Source organism: Lontra canadensis, unplaced genomic scaffold (genome assembly GCF_010015895.1).
Source record: "Lontra canadensis isolate GAN:19392208 unplaced genomic scaffold, GSC_riverotter_1.0 scaffold4, whole genome shotgun sequence".
In the NCBI taxonomy this organism is placed as follows: domain Eukaryota; kingdom Metazoa; phylum Chordata; class Mammalia; order Carnivora; family Mustelidae; genus Lontra; species Lontra canadensis.
In genome coordinates this window covers 41189548-41200334 of record NW_022630998.1, presented here as the reverse complement: position 1 = coordinate 41200334, position 10787 = coordinate 41189548, and the positions used below count along the sequence as shown (strand labels likewise).

At 41.2% G+C, this 10787-nt stretch overlaps 1 pseudogene; it reads right to left on the bottom strand.

The window, feature by feature from the left end:
- Positions 1–408: 408 nt before the first annotated feature.
- Positions 409–9892, bottom strand: LOC116863965 (annotated as a pseudogene).
- Between the last annotated feature and the right edge of the window lie 895 nt (positions 9893–10787).

The window sequence follows — 10787 nt, the reverse complement described above, 5'->3', positions numbered from 1 at the left end:
GAATGACTCTTGACTGGAAATATTTGCAAATTGGCAGCTCTAATCCATCCATATACCTAAATCAGACATCTGGTAATCCATTTCCCACAACTGAGAAGTAAAACCTCACCCACCTTGTTCCATGCCTGGACAAAGAGCATGACCTGACAAACAGACATGGGATCAACCAAGGTGGTGGGCTATTAGGTAGTCAAAGTGAAGAAATTTACTTGGTCAACACAGAAACTAAAATAAGTCATCCTTGTGAAGTTAGGTTAAAGTGACATTTGAGCTAAAAGCCCTTTTGTTGAGTTTGAAAATTCTTGACCAAGGGGTGGGAGGCATAAAGTGCTTTATGAGTCATGAGAAGGTCAAAGATCACCTTTCAACTTGTACAGCTAGCCCTAGCTACTACCATGGCTTGCTTGCTCACCCTCTTGCCCCCTCCTCTTCACCAGCTTCGTCATCTCTGTCCAAGACATAGTCTATCTGTAATGAATTTGGATCCAGTTCAAGGAATACACAGGAGGACTTCAACTCCCAGAGCAGCCTGCTCTGTAGGAGGGACAGAGAAAAGAAAACACCCTGGGGCAGCTCTGTATATCCAAAAGATTAAAAATAATTAAACAATAAGATATTCAACTTGGATTATTTCAGGACAGTGATTAATGGCTCTTCTCTTTCTAATGGTGCCCTCCCCTAAGCAAATCCTTCCTAACCTCGTTTCAGAGAAAATGTTGGTTAACACTTTATTGGTTTCATTCCACATACTCTTAAGTAAATCAAGGTTTATTATGGCCCTGACATTCATACTGATCAACTGCCTCCCTCTCTCCTCTCCTGGCATAATTTGAGGGTCAAAGAAAGGAGACATTTTCAAAGGCAGCAGTGCTTAACTAAGAATTACCTAACTTGCCAAGTCAATAAAGGGTAGGTCAACCAGTATGCTGCTGCTGGAAGGAGAGGTCAGAGCCTCAGTGTCTCCTTGCCCAGCGCCGTGCCCACCACAAAATAGCCACTCAATAAATGTTTGTTGTACAAATACACTATAGAAATAAATGTTATCCTTTTTTGAAGTAGGAAAGCCAATCTTTTTCACAGGGTCGCAGATTGAGGTAAAGCAGAGGTGATGTTACATGGCTGCTCACGTAGAATTTCTCAGATACCCTAATGGGCTCATGTGTCCATTCAACAAGCATTCTGAACACCCACTATGTGCCAGACTCTGAATTCCATTTCCTAGTGTATTAAAAATGGCTATGCTCTAGCAGAGGTGGCAAGAAATTGTAAATACATATCCCACCAGACGGTAGGTAGCAGTTCCACTGCACTCAGTGCACAGAACATCGAGGCACTTGGGAATTATTAGTTGAATATATAATAATATAGAAAAACAACAGCCACAGATTATGTTAAGCATGACAACTCCAAAGCTCATGTCCTTGAATCTTAATGTAGCCATTTCTTGGCGGCCCAGTGTATTTTGAAGAAATGGTGGATATTTTTAAGTCATTTAATTTGAACTGTAAGAATAGAACAAAAGCATAGATTTTTAGCCCTTTTGTTTCTCTTTACCTTTCTGTGGTCCCGCAGAGAGCCATGTGCACTGGCAAAGTCAGAAGGTTCATTGGCAAGATGATGAAACCATACAGGGATCATGGAGATCATTGAAATGTGGCAAGCCCATTTTCCTAATTTCATGATAAATTTAATTTGAAATAAAACCTTGACCTCTGACTAAATGATAAGATTAACGTTAAACTTAGCAACTCTTAACACATTTTCAACTACTTCCCCAATAGACTCTGTCAGCTTCCAATGTGGACTTCCTAACAAAAGGCAACAGTTTTGATTCTGTATCTCCCATAGGTGACATGCAAACACCAATGGTTCATTCTTAATCAACTCCACTTGGTCACATCTTCCTTTACTCACCCAAGCCAGAAGTTTCCATGTGGACAACACTGACTCCCTTTTCTGATAGGAAGGAATGGAGAAAGTCCTTACAGGGATGGGTTCGAGGAGACTGAATGGTCACACTGTATGTTAGTTGAAAACAACAATAACAAATCCTTCCATCCTGCAGCACTGCTGTCAAAAAGCAACTAAACTCAGCCTCTCTGTAAGTTGGACCTGAGCCCCTGAGCATCCCATACAAAATATAACTCCCTGATTCTGACTGAAGTCCCTGTCCCTGCATAAGCAAGGAACTGATCCCACCACCCAGAGAATGTTCTGAGGAGCCACAGAAAGATTGACTCCATCAGTTATGGCAAAGACTCCCAAGGCACTGTCCTCCTAACAAGCACAGAAGCACTAGGCTGAGTGCTTTTTGATAATATTATCAATACTTTCTTTCATTAATACCACAAATCAGATTTCCTAAAGGATGAAGCTTCTAATAAAACAATCTTGATATGTCTACCCACGTGCCTACCTCATTGGCTATCAGCATGCTCACCTAATTTTTGGAATTCAGGAGGTGGGTCAATAAGGGAAAGCTGGCAGCTTCTCTAACAAACCACTCTAAACTGTAGTAGTTCAGCACCACAACCATTTATTTCCTGCTCATGTCAGTCTGTGAGGGTTGGATAGTTCTCCTAGATAGTTTACCTCCATGGAATGACTCAAAGATCTTGTCTCCTCGTAGCTTGTACCACTGTCATCCATAGGAAATGGACTCCTTAAACATATCAAATGAGGAAAAAAAGAGCAAAGAAAACTGTCTAGAGAAATTTATATCTAGGCTTGGAAGGAACATATGTCATCTTCTGCCCTATGCCATTGGCCAGTATGCAGCACTGTCTCCAACTTAACTTCAAGTGAGAATAGGGAATTTAGACTGCCAGTGTGCCTGGTAAGAGGAGAGGGATTAGTAAGCACCAAACTTGTGTTTGCAATGAGGTTTATGTTTTATGACACTGATAGAATGAGAGGAATAGAACCATCCTAACAGTTTAAAAGCGCTGAAGAAAAGATCATTCTATGTAATGCTCCCTCTGCTGTAACAGCAAAAAGGGGAGAAGCTTAGTGCTGGGAGTATGTGCTCAGAAGTCATGTTGCTTCTGTCCACATCATGGCTCTGTCACGTATCAGTTATGTGATAGTGGGTAAATTGGTCAATTTCTTTGTGTATCAGAGTAATCTGCAAAATGGAGTTAATAGTATTTACCTCAAAAAGGGTTACTGTAAGGATTAAATAAGATGAAATATTTGAAGCACTTGTCATCGACTTTGGAGGCTGAAAGAAAGGGTAGTAACAGACCCATGGAAATATGAAGAACCCAATCTCTGAGATGGCATGAAATGAGAGGTGCTAGTGGACACGCATGGCAGGAGGAAGGGGCGGGGGGTGGGATTAGGAAAGTGTCCTCAATTTAGACCAGGAACTCCCTGGATTTCCAAAGATACAAACCAGCCAGACACCAGATTAACCAGGCACCTTGTTAAAGATGAAACTGTTTTCTGCAGGAGCTAGTAGAAATGCACCCTTAAATGGATACAGAGATGTCTCATGGATGGCAACACAGGGGGAAAATGAATCTCCAAATAAGGACTGGAACAACTGAGGGAACCAGAGTCCCTTTCACCTTCCCTTATCATTTCTTCTCTCCTCACGTTTATTTCATTCTTTTTCCACACTGCAACCGACTTTCTTTCTTTGTCATGATGGAAAATAGCCACTACCAATGTTTACATCTCTTCTACAAAGGCAGATAACCAAACAAAACTGGCATCTTACACCCAATTCCAAATCCCTAGGATCTGACTAGTCCAGTATTGTCAGGTGCCACCCTTGGTCCATTCAACTTTGGCTAGGCAAGTGGGTTCATAGTATGGGAACATGGCTTATGTAGTAATCCTGTGGATCAGGATGGGGAAATGATGGTTCCTAAAAGAAGGGTAAGCTCTGGGTAGACTCCTTCCTTCAGACTTCCAACATATTTTTAAGTATTGCCATTTCCACTGGGGATCACCTTAGTTTTTCATGGGCTTACAGTATCCTTTCTCTCCTATTAGGTTATACTATGATATGTATGTGTACCCCCCAAATTCAAATGTTAAAACCTAACCCCCAAGGTGATGGTATTAGGAGGTGGGGTCTTTGGAAGGTCATAAGATCGACACCCACGTTCTCACCAATGGAATGAGCACCCTTACAGAGGCATCTCTAGGGTACTCCCTGGTCCCTTCCGTCATGTGAGGACACAATGAAAAGTCAGCAATCTGAAACCCAGAAGAGGGCTCTCACCTGACTGTACTGGCACCCTAGTCTAGGACTTTCACCCTCCAAAACTGTAAGACATAAATTTCTATTGTTAACAAGCCACCCAGTCTATGGTATTTTGCTATAGTAGCCTGAACAGACTAAGACAGATTGTTAAGTAATGAAAGTTAAGAACCATGTGTACAATCTTTTTTTTATTCTGAAGTGCTACCACAGTGATCTATAATAGGCATTTAAAAATATGTAATGAATGAAAGAATAAATGATTAGTCTGGGGAAGGGACAAATCTTGCCAATTTAGTGGCTTTAAAAGGTCAGTGTCACACCCTTAAAGGACTGATTTACTTAAAGAAAGCGGATGAGTCATAAAGAAATGGTACAAAAGTCAAGCTGATACTTTTTAACTTTTTTTAACTTTTTTTAGCTCCTTTTTTTTTTTAAACTCTCCTTGCAAATGACTGGTTAGAGACTTTAAAAATCAACCTTGGCACTGACTACTTATTACTGTTGTGTGCCAGTCCTTGGATGTGGCAACTTCACTGAATACTCTGACCCTTATCCTTCTTGTCATCACATTCCTAAAACTGAATCTTCATGTAAACAGTAAAAAGTATTTTTCATCCTAATGTCACTATCACAGATGCACGTGGTAATTATACTTATTTAGTGCATTTGTTACCACAGCACTCAATTCCCAACTCTTTGTCTTTATTGCTCATTCATTCATTTGCTATCTGTTGAGGGCCTCCCATGAACAAAGCCCTGGGTATACAACAGTGAGAAAGACCCAGGACCTCCCTCGCAGAGCTACAATGAAGGTGAGAAGTCATCAGCAGGCAGGTACTTAGGAAACTACTAGTCCACCTTTTTCGTATTTGTGGTTCTGCAGACAACCATCACAAATAAAGAAACTTTAAAATATTTTCTGTTCCATAGCATGTAAGCAAAAAGAATCACTTGAAAGGTTACAAATAGGTCAAAGTAAAAATGTGCACCTAATCTGATGAATGAAATTGTATGCATTCTCTATAGTAACCACAGTCTCTAGTCTCAAGTGGAAGACTGACCACTGTTAAAGAGAAGACCCACTTGTTTTTCTTCCTTTCTTATCTTTTCTTCCATTAATTCTCATTGGCCTGGAGTTCAATTCTCAAAGGGTTTAGTAGTGAGAGAGGGCTCCCTGTGGGCCTCGGGAGTGTGGCAGTGAGAGATAAATGCAGTCTTGAGAGGTCAGCAAAAGAGGGATATGCATTTAATTTCACTCCCCTCCCTCATGACAGTGAACCACCTCAATGCCTCAGGTGGCCACAAGGTGAAAAATTTTACAGTCCTACTTGAGGAGTAGAGTAGTTGGCCCTTTCCTTTGGCTATTTAGCACTTATTCCCATAGCATTACCCAGTGAGAAGGAAAAGTCAATTGCTAATTCCCTCATCCCCTCATCATTGACAAGATGTCTCTTTGGAAACTCAATGGTGCAAATAGTTTCATGTGAAAGACAAAGGTCGCCATCACCCTTTTTCCTACAAATCTACCTGCATACTCCATTCCCCCATCACCACCTTCCAATGTAACTGTGGAAGACACAACCAACAAACCAACCAGCCAACAAACAACAGAACACTCTAAATGCAAATGGGACACAGACTCGTGATGTTAGCCAGCCTGAGAGGGACGCAAGCTTCTTGTTGGAGTTCCAGACCCCCTTGCACATGTAAGTACACAGTTTGGTTTTGTGGTAACTTCTGGATCTCAGGAGGCTGCAGAATTAGCAGTCCTTGTGTGAGAATGTGGTTCCATTATTTATTCAGAGTAAATAGCCACATAAAAGCCCACAGGAGTTGTCAAAGCCAGCGTTCGACCAGGCCGGCGGGCAGAACTGTTCTTTCTTATGTCTTCTTCAGGGGCCCTTTCTAAAGAAAGCATCACCACATATTTAAAACATGATGGGCTTGGTCTGACTTCATTTTGGGTGGTGCAGAACTTTGTTTTTATCCAACTTGGGAAAACAAGTACTGGCATTGCTGTTAACCTTGGGAGACTCACTACCTACTCTCCTCCCACATTTACAGATTGTTCCATTCTTACTTAGTTTCTTCTTCCAAAGAAATGTGGATTCATTGTTCTACCATTACTCTATTCAGCTTTTGCCAGTTAAGCGGTAACAAATTTCAACCCTTTCTGAGATGGCGGTTCTCTTCCTCATTTCTAGGGCCATATATCACAATGCCGAGGTTGGCCATTATCAACTTACAGCTGGGAGTTGTCTGACCTAGACTTAGGTGCCAAATATATGAAGAATGGAGTTTGACAGTAGCCAAGGGCCTTTGTACTATCTTTGTGCACTTTAAAACCTTAGTAATTTAAGTTGCAGGCCTATGAGAAATAATCCGAAAGTGACTTTTAGAAGGCCATTTATTAAGTTTAAAACAACTACATTAGATAAGAACACATGCTATATTTTCTTCCCCCAGAATCCATGACAAGTAAAAAGGCTTCCATAGATGATAAGGTGAACTGTATCCTGTGGTTAGCAGACAGAAGTCCTTAGCATTTGGGAGAAAAGAATTCAGTTTGTGTTTAAATGCCATTTATAACTTGTTTCTTTCACAGTTGCAGCCTGTTGTTAAACGTTTAAAAGCTGCTCCAGGATTTTATGATGTCTGAATTCTTAAAACAAAAACATGTTCACCTTTTTCAGAATTATTTAAATAATAATTTTAAAAAATAAAAGGGCAAAAAATTAAGTACAAGGGATTTAATATAACCCATGTAAGGAAGTATCAAGGTCATTTAAGAGCTGGGACCCCTGAGCCAGAGGTGTCAGGTGAGTCGCTCTCCTCATCTCTGAGACTCCTGGCCCCATGTGCACCTGGACGCATTCTATATTCCATCTGGATATGAGCTGGGCAGCACTGGGGACTTCAGCTTCAGAGAGTGAGGACTGAGTTTTGCCTTCTCTGTTTCAAGTCAAAGGACTATAGGGGCCTCCTCTGGCACAAAATAAAGGTGTCCTTACAGGCATGATGCAACCCGATGCCAGGAGGCATTTGCTGTTCAGCATTGCCCTTATCTCTTCTGAGTAAGTGAGGATATCATCGTGCCCCAGCTCACAGTATAAGCCCCTGAGCTCTCTCAGTATCAGGTCCACACACATACACTCAGAATGACTCTGACATGAAATAAGCCTGAGTTCCAGTTCCAACTCCACCACTTAAACCAGCTCTACGGTCTTGTTTCTGAGCCCCCGGTCCCTTCTCTATAAAATGAGGATAATAATAACTAACCCATGGCATGACTCTGAGATTTGATGAGAGGCTACATGCAAGGCAATTCCTACAGTTCCTGCAACAATCACTGGCAGTTATTATAATAAGTGATATGGATGAGGCAAAGTAAATGTTTGCTCTGAAGGAGAAATCACTGAAGTCATAGACTCTTTCATTTTGACATAAAACACCCATTTATATTGATGTTGTGAAAAGCAGAGTCTAGAATTCTCTTCTTTGAGTCATTCCTGAACTTAGAATCAAATTCCAATGTCTATGCAGAGTTGGAATATAGCAGCTTCATGTTCAAAGCAGAAGTCCTCAATAATTAAGGCAGCTTAAAAATCCAATAGTTCTCTCCTGGGAGAGCTCTTCTCAGTTCTTTCTCTGAAAGGGTTCTTGAATCTGTTCCTTCTCCTTCTGCACTGCTTTTATAGAGTTGTAATGGCTTCATCCTGATCTCCCTAACTCTAAAGGTCTACCTCCAGGCAACAGAGATAGAAAATACTATATGAACTCAAGAACATAGTCATTTGGAAATCTGCATTGCAAAAATTTCCATTGCTATGATTTTTTTGGTCAACATATTGACTGTAGTTGATATTTCAAGTAACTATAAAAGAGGAAATTAGATTTTTGTGTTTATCAAAAAGCAGGAGGCTGGGTTATGAGAGGTATAGGTGTTGCATCTTAGCAAGGCACACAGAGTCTGCACAATCCACCCCACTGTGTCTTTTCGGGCTCACCTATTATCACTTCCTCTATGAAGGCTACCTCAGTCTCGCTGAATTACAAATTATGTGGCCTAAGCTCCCAAACACCCTGTTCTTTCAACCTTACATCTTTGCATACTTGGCTGCAACCATCTCTGGAATGACCTAAAGGCTCCCTTTCCATTTACAAACCCTCTTTTCAAAGGTCACCTCACAAGAGTAATAGATCTGTAGTCCAAAGAGTCTGGGTTTGAATCCTGGCTCTGCTGTGTCCTGGTTCCATGACCATGAGCAATGAATAATCTTCAGTTTTCTCATCTGTAGGTGGCTCAAAGAGCTCCATTACACTAGGATTAAAAAATCTAGGCACTTACCTACCCCTGATTCTCACTAGCTTGACCACCCTGTCCCTCCTCCAGCCAGTTTAAAGGCAAATTCAGTTCTGGTTTCATGGTTTTTTTTGTTTTGTTTTGTTTTGTTTTGTTTTCCCAAATAGATCCCATCTCCCCAAGTATTTTTAGGAACTGCTAAGGAAGACTATTGAACACAGACTCTAAATCCAGACCAAGCTAATGCATGCAGTGCATGTGGAGATGGGAATTTTGTTCTCATTGTTAATGCCACAGTCATCTCAGTCACCTAAAGGTAACTGACTTTCTTGCCGGGTGGAGCAGATTGGCTGCCAGTTAGGAAGAAAATCTACCACCATCCCTGTCATCATTTTGATCTTCCTTGTTCAAGCCTTTGGGCACCATCACTAGCATGTTTTAAACATTCTTTTTGGAGCAAGAGAAGAAGTTCTCATCAAACATGGTTTGGTCAGTCAAGGATTTCCCAAAATGAAGCAACGACACTGACTGGATTCCAAAGTTTGGTAGCTCTTCTTCCCCAGATACTGATGGATTGGAAATACAGGGCACACTTTATCCAGAAGTCTCCAAACCTTAAACCTTGAACAAATCTTTAATTGGATCAACTCAATAGGCTACCTCTACCCCTTTAGGACTTTTCTCCCAAAGGTTTTCCCACTGTTCCCACCTAAGAGTTCAAGTCCTTCTTAAGCCTCGGGACCCTCTTATGCAAATCAGTATATTCAAATGAATACTGGGAATATTACAGAGATAGTATTTTATGTCCTGTTAAAGAAGCTTCAGTCACCATTCAAGGAGAATCTATGTGATTGAAAAATGGGGGTAAGAATATTTACCTAAAAGGATCCCAGAAAATGATAAATTATATTAGATGAGAAAATTTTTTTTCTTAGCCTCATGGTTTTCTTTAATTTGTTCCATTTGCAGGATCAGCTTTTCCTCCACCATTTTGCTGAAGTTGTTGTTCTCCTCCAAAGCCTTCTGAAGGACTTATCGCTCATGTTCCCTCTTCTCTGCCAATTGTTTCAGCACCTGGGCTTCCTGAGACTTACTTCTTTCCTCTGCAGCCTCCAGTTTTTTCTGGGTCTCCTCCAGAGACAGGTCTTTCTTCTCCGGAGAAGCTAAAGTTCGTGGGAATTCTAAGATGGGAGATGGTAGCTTCAGGATCAGCAAATAAGCCTGGCCAGAGGCACATTTGTTGATTTGCGTCACTTCCATATCATCGTAAGTATAGATGTTGATGTTGCAAGGTTTGGGGTAAAAGCAAGAGCAGATCAGGGACAGCATGGCAGCTCCTTCATTTTTTCCTTGTAGGCCATTGCTGTTTTAGCCATTGTAAGGATGTGCAGGTGCTGAGCAGTGGTGAAGGCAAAGGATCCAGCTACAGCAGTGGAGAGAGCCTAGATAATTTCAAATGCCTGGTGCATTCCCAGGTACATAGTTCATTCTTAGGCAGATGTAAGCAACCAGTGCTCTAAACACCACATTAAAATTGCTGCTTCTCTGGGCTCCTACAAAGGTTAGTATGATTTCTGTTTAGCTCTGACTACACTGTGTGAAAATTGTACTGCTCCCTGTTGCACTGGGACCATTTCTTCTTACCTCTATACCCTTACCACTCTACATCACCCTTGGCTTAGCACAGCACCTGGTATATCACAACCCCTAGGAATCCTTAAATGAGTGAGTTAAGAGGAAAATAGACCTGAAACAAGTAGATTCTAATTTTCCTTGAACATAGATTTCAGCACATCTTCTGAAGCCTCTGTGTTCTTTTCCAACTCTAGGTGAAGGTGTTTAATTATTTTTTTTAGTCTCCAATACCAAGCCCCAGTATCCTATACATGGTTGACATTCAATGGACGTTTGTTGACAGTGATAACTGAGTTAACATTACCTAAGAACTGTTCAAACCATGAAAAAATTCTAGGTATTATCATTAACCCAAATTTCTGAACACCTATCCCTCAAACAAACAAACAAACAAAATATCTGTACCCTTATTGCTGACCCCTGTGAGTGGCTGCTCATGGTCTGGCTTATAGGTGAATTTACTCTCTCACCCCTATTATCCTGAAGGCTCTGTGTTGCCCTGAGTCTAAAATAGGCCTCAGTTCCTAATTTACCACCACTGTAAGAGTGATTTCAACATGGAAATCAGAGAGCCACATGAAAACTAAGGAGGCACCAAACTAACAATTCCCATGCCTAGGTCTACAGTATCACCTG